We start from the raw sequence: 6,142 nt of genomic DNA, 5'->3' as shown, positions 1-6,142 counted from the left end.
GTAGTGTGGGAAGAGAATTATACTAGGATACAAGGAATAAATAGGGATAAACATGGTATGGACCCATAAGGAAAAAACTGTGAGATTAATTCGAGACTGAACTGGATGTACTCACAGCACCAGAATCAGCACCTGACATGCTTTTTGGTGGCAGCACCATTTTGGATACCAACAGAAAGCTCAGCTAGAAAAGTATCATTTAGTGTACTTTGAAGTTTTTTCCCCTAAATCTACCTTTCCTAGATTCTCTAATGAGAATAAGCAGTGGAAAAGAATGCTAAGGGATATCCAGTAACTATAGAGGTGAAGCATTTTCCTTTAGGGCAGGAGTTCTTAAGATAGGATCTGTGAACTTTTTGAAAAATATTTTGATAATTGTATTTAAATATAATTAGTTTCCTTTGAATCCTAAATATTTTATTTTGTGCCTTTAAAAATATTATTCTGAAAAGGGATCCATAGGTCTTACCAGACTGCCAAAAGGATCCATTACACACACACACACACACACACACACACACACACACACACACACACACACACACAAAGAACCCTTTCTTTATGGTGAAGTTCCTGCGTATAAGGAGAGAATTATTCTGGGAGAAAAATTCAGATTTCTAATTTTAAATGAGCACAGACCCTTTCCCATTTAATTATGTGCCCATTATGTATGCCAAAGCATGCCATGGATCACTGTTGATGATTTTGTTCCTCTTTTATTTTTGGAGTTGTATGCTTCAGTAATTTTTTTCATTTAAATTTATTTATTTTCAGTTTTCAACATTTACTTTCACAAAATTTTGAATTTCAAATTTTCTCCCCATCTCCCCAGGACAGTGCGTGTTCTGATTGTCCTTTCCTCCAATTGGTCCTCCCTTCTATCACCATCCACTCTACCGCTACCCCCCCACCATTCCCTTCCCTTCTATTTTTCTGTAGGGTAAGGTAGCCCATTACTTGTATGTCTTATTTCCTAGTTGCATGTAAAAACAATCTGTAACATTCATTTTTAAAACTTTGAGTTCCATATTCTCTCTCCCTTCCCCTCTCTCCACCCACCCTCACTAAGAGGGCAAGCAATTTGATAAAGGTTATACATATGTGGTCATGCAAAACATTTCCATAGCAGTCATGTTGTGAAAGACTATTTCCCTCTATCCTGTCCCGCCCTCCATTTATTCTATTCTCTCCTTTGAGCCTGTCTGTCTACCAAAGTGTTTGCTTCTGATTACCCTTTCCCCAAATATGCCATTCCTTCTTGTATCCCCCTCTCTCTTATCCCCTTCCTCCTTGCTTTCCTGTAGGGTAAGATAGACTTCCATATCCAATTAAGTGTGCATGTTATTCCCCCCTAAAGCCAAATTTGATGAAAGGAAGGTTCACTTATTTCCTCTCACCTTCCCCATCTTCTGTTCCATTGTAAAAGCTTTTTCTTGCTTCTTATAGGTGAGATGATTGATTACATTCTACCTCTCCCTTTCTCCTTCTCCTAATACATTCCTCTCAACCCTTAATTGTCTTTTTTAGATAACATCCCTTCATATACAGCTCACCTTGTGTCCTCTGTTGTTTTTTTCCTCTCTCTGTCTCTGTGTGTATATATATATGTGTGTGTGTGTACATTTGTATACATATACATATGCATATATATCATATATATACACATATAAATACATATATATATAAATATATATCTATATCTATATATCCTCTAACTATCCTAATACTGAGAAAGGCCTCATAAGTTACAAATATCATCTTTCCATGCAGAAATGTAAACAGTTCAAGTTTAAGAAGTTATAGTTTCTCTTTCCTGTTTACCTTTTCATGCTTCTTTTGATTATTGTATTTGAAGGTCAAATTTTCAAATTTTCTATTCTAGTCTTTTCAACAAGAATGCTTGGAAGTCCTCCATTTCATTGAAGTTCTCTTTCCCCCTGAAGTATGATACTCAGTTTTACTAGGCAGGTGATTCTTGGTTTTAATCCTAGTTCCTTTGATCTCTGGAATATCATATTCCAAGCCCTCTGATCCTTTAGTGTAGAAGCTGCTAAGTCCTGTGTTATCCTGATGGTGTTTCCCAAATTTGGCTGTAATATTCCTAGGAGTTTTCCTTTTGGAATCTCTTTCAGGAGGTGATTGGTGGATTCTTTCCATTTTTATTTTACCCTCTGGTTCTAGAATATCAGGGCAGTTTTCCTTGATAATTTCTTGAAAGATGATGTCTAGGCTCTTTGGTTGATCATGACTTTCAGGTAGTGGTTAGTGGTAATTGCTGGTAATTTAAATTATCTCTCCTGGATCCATTTTCCAGATCAGTTGTTTTTCCAGTGGGATACTTCACCATGTCTTCTACATGGTGGGACTGAAGCAGGTTTCAGGACATGGAATCATGTGTAGCAGCTGCAGTTGCCAGATTTCTCAACCTACAAATGCCAGATAGCTTCAAAGGTCAGTGAGAAAGCTCTTTCACCTGGGTGAGAAGGGAGCAGGGTCTAGCCCTAGCCCCAGGCCCATGGTGGTGGCAGCCACTGCAGAAGCAGAGCACTTGGCCTAAAGACTATGGGGGAATTGAGTGCCTGATCTGGATCTCAGCCCTGAGTGGCAGTCCTGGGGTGAGGAGGAGCGCTGGTGTAGTGGAGCTGGAGGAGGCTGTAGAGAGGCAATTCTACTCACAAATCCTGGGCAGAAAAGCTTGTGGTTGCTTCCACACCAGAGCACAGTCCAGAAGAGGAGTAAACTCCTCTTCCTTGATTGTGCCACATTGGAAGAACTGAGAACTTACAGGTCCCTAGACTATACCCTCTGTCTGACAAAGGACCCAAAAGTCAAGTAACTGGCTGAGAAAATGCCCAAAAAGGGGGAAAAAATAAGACTATAGAAGGTTACTTTCTTGGTGAACAGGTATTTTCTTCCATCCTTTTGGATGAGGGAGAACAAAGCATACCATTAGAGGAAGACCTCAAAGTCAAGGCTTCTACATCCATAACCTCCAAAATAAATATGCAATGGTCTCAGGCCAAGGAAGAGCTCAAAAAGGATTTTGAAAACCAAGTAAGAGAGGTGCAGGAACAACTGGGAAGAGAAATGAGAGTGATGCAAGAAAATCATGAAAAGTGAGTCAACAGCTTGCTAAGGAGACCCCCAAAAAATGCTGAAGAAAATAACACCTTTAAAAATAGACTAACCCAAATGGCAAAAGAGGTCCAAAAAGCCAATGAGGAGAAGAATGCTTTAAAAAGCAGAATTAGCCAAATGGAAAAGGTGGTTCAAAAGCTCACTGAAGAAAATAGTTCTTTAAAAATTAGAATGGAGCAGATGGAAGCTAATGACTTTATGAGAAATGAAGAAATTACAAAACAAAACCAAGAGAATGAAACAAATTGAAGACAATATGAAATATATCATTGGAAAAACAACTGACCTGGAAAATAGATCCAGAAGAGACAGTTTAAAAATTATGGGAGTACCTGAAAGCCATGATCAAAAAAAGAGCTTAGACATCATCTTTCATGAAATTATCAAGGAAAACTGCCCTGATATTCTAGAACCAGAGGGTAAAATAAATATTGAAAGAATCCACCAGTCACCTCCTGAAAGAGATCTGAAATGAAAAACTCCTAGAAATATTGTAGCCAAATTCCAGAGTTCCCAGGTTAAGGAGAAAGCAGCCAGAAAGAAACAATTCAAGTATTGTGGAAACACAATCAGGATAACACAAGATCTAGCAGCGTCTACATTAAGGGGTCAAAGGGCTTAGAATATGATATTCCAGAAGTCAAAGGAACTAGAATCACCTACCCAGCAAAACTGAGTCTAATACTTCAGGGGGAAAAATGATCATTCAATGAAATAGAGAACTTTCAAGCATTTTTGATTAAAAAGACCCAAACAATAGAAAATTTAACTTTCAAACACAAGAATCAAGACAAGCATAAAAAGGTAAACAGGAAGGAGAAATCATGAGGAACTTACTAAAGTTGAACTGTTTACATTCCTATGTAGAAAGATAACATTTGTAACTCTTGAGACTTTTCTTAGTATTTGGGTAGTTGGAGGGATTATATACATATAGACAGAGGACACAGAGTAAGTTGAATAGGAAGGGATGATATCAAAAAAATATTAAGGGATGAGAAAGGAATATATTGGGAGAAGAAAGGGAGAAATGGAATGGGGCAAATTATCTCTCATAAAAGAGGAAAGAAAAAGCTTTTTCAATGGAGGAGAAAAGAGAGGAGGTGAGGAGAAAAGTGAAGCTTACTCATCATCTTTGGCTCAAGGAGGAAATAACATACACACTCAATTTGGTATGAAAATCTATCTTATACTACAGGAAAGTAGGGGAGAAGGAGATAAGTGTAGTGGGGGGGGTGGATGATAGAAAGGAAGGCAAATGGGAGGAGGGAGTGATTGGAAGTAAACACTTTTGGGAAGGGACAAGGTCAAAAGAGAGAATAGAATAAATGGGGGGGCAGGATAGGATGGAGGGAAATATAGTTAGTCTTTCACAATATGACTATTATGGAAGTGTTTTGCATAACTATACATGTATAGCCTATATTGAATTGCTTGCCTTCTCAGTGGGGATGGTTGGGGAGGAAGGAAGGGAGAGAAGTTGGAACTCAAAGTTTTAGGAACAAATGTTGAGAATTGTTTTTGCATGCAGCTCAGAAATAAGAAATACCAGTAATGGGGTATAGAAATCTATCTTGCCCTATAAAAAAAGAGAGAAGGTGGGGATAGGGGAAGGGAAGGGTGTGATAGAAGGGAGGGCAGATTGGGGGAAGGGGTAATCAGAATGCATGGTGTCTTGGGGTGTGGGGAGGGGAGAGATGGGGAGAAATTTTGGAACTCAAAATCTTGTGGAAATGAGTGTTGAAAACTAAAACTAAATAAATATATTTTTTAAAAGATTTATTTTCTTCAATGAGTTTTTAGACCTCTTTTTTCCATATAATTCATTCTGCTTTTGTTTTTGTTTTTGTTTTTTGACAGCACTGAAAATTAATTTTTAATGATAAATTACAACTTGGACACAGGATGGGTAATGGAACAAGAGCGAGCTGGATTGTCGGTGGGCTTGCATTGTGTAGATGGTCTGCTCAGGGGTTGGGGCTCCAGCAGGTCTTGCCAAGAGGCTCTCATCCTTGGGTACTGGTGATCTGAGGGCAGCAGGGCCTTTTGTTGCAGGGGAAGCAGTATGGAGATACCTTTAAACATAGTGTTATCTGTTGCTACTGCTACTTCTTGGAGGCTGCCTTGCTGGTCAGGTCCTTGACCTTCTCAGTAACTGCCAGAGCAGTTTCCTTCACCTTTTCAGTTGCTTCCTTAGCTGTTTCAATAAGTGTCTTAGAAGGAGCTTCACCTTGCAGTTTGGCCAAGATATACTCAAAGCCTTTGATGGTTTTGGTCACATTACTTTTGAATCTAGCTAAGCCAAACTCATATACAGCTCTGGAGACCCCAAACACCATGGAGGAGACCTAGGCCTTCCATTGGATTTCAGTCCAGCCACTATTTTCAGGGTTCACACAGCAAACACATCTTTCCTCCACCACTATCAGCCAAGCATGGTTGATGTTGTAGGTGAGAGTGGCCATGGTCTGGTTCTGTGGGTCCACAATGGAGTCCTCAAGGATGTATGAGTGGCAAGAGAAGCACTCTGCCTAGTGGGGCATTCTGTTCATATTCATTAGAAGCTGTCTGGACAGCAGTTTCTGATCAGGAGTCACCTCCTGGTGTACAATGGCCTCCATCAGCACATATTTGCTGTAGGGCTTGGGGTAACACTTCCAGAAGGCAGCAAACACTTGGTCCTAGGAGCTCCAGACTATGTTCTGCCCCAGGAAATACTTCACCATCATCCTGGTGGGGGTCAGGGCAGTGTCGGGGGTGCACAACATCGAGGGGTAGGGGAGAGATGGGTTGCTGGGCTGGTGCTCTCTGTCACCATCTCAAAGCCACCATTGCCGCCACCTTCACTGTCTTCACCACCATCACCATAAGGGGGGAGGTGTCCCTCATTCTGCTTTTTAAGGCATTCTTCTCATTGTCTTTTTGGATTTCTTTTGCCAAAGCTATTATTTTCTTCAGCATTTTAGGGGATTTCCTTTAGCAAGCTGTTGACTTATTTTTCATT

General features: G+C 39.9%; 1 pseudogene; it reads right to left on the bottom strand.

The window, feature by feature from the left end:
* Positions 1 to 5,178: 5,178 nt before the first annotated feature.
* Positions 5,179 to 5,864, bottom strand: LOC140529841 (PRELI domain-containing protein 1, mitochondrial pseudogene; annotated as a pseudogene).
* Positions 5,865 to 6,142: the final 278 nt, after the last annotated feature.

The sequence above is a fragment of the Notamacropus eugenii genome, chromosome 2 (genome assembly GCF_028372415.1).
Source record: "Notamacropus eugenii isolate mMacEug1 chromosome 2, mMacEug1.pri_v2, whole genome shotgun sequence".
NCBI classification, from domain to species: Eukaryota; Metazoa; Chordata; class Mammalia; order Diprotodontia; family Macropodidae; genus Notamacropus; species Notamacropus eugenii.
Note: the sequence above shows the minus strand (reverse complement) of the source record. Positions and strands in the feature narration are given on the sequence as shown.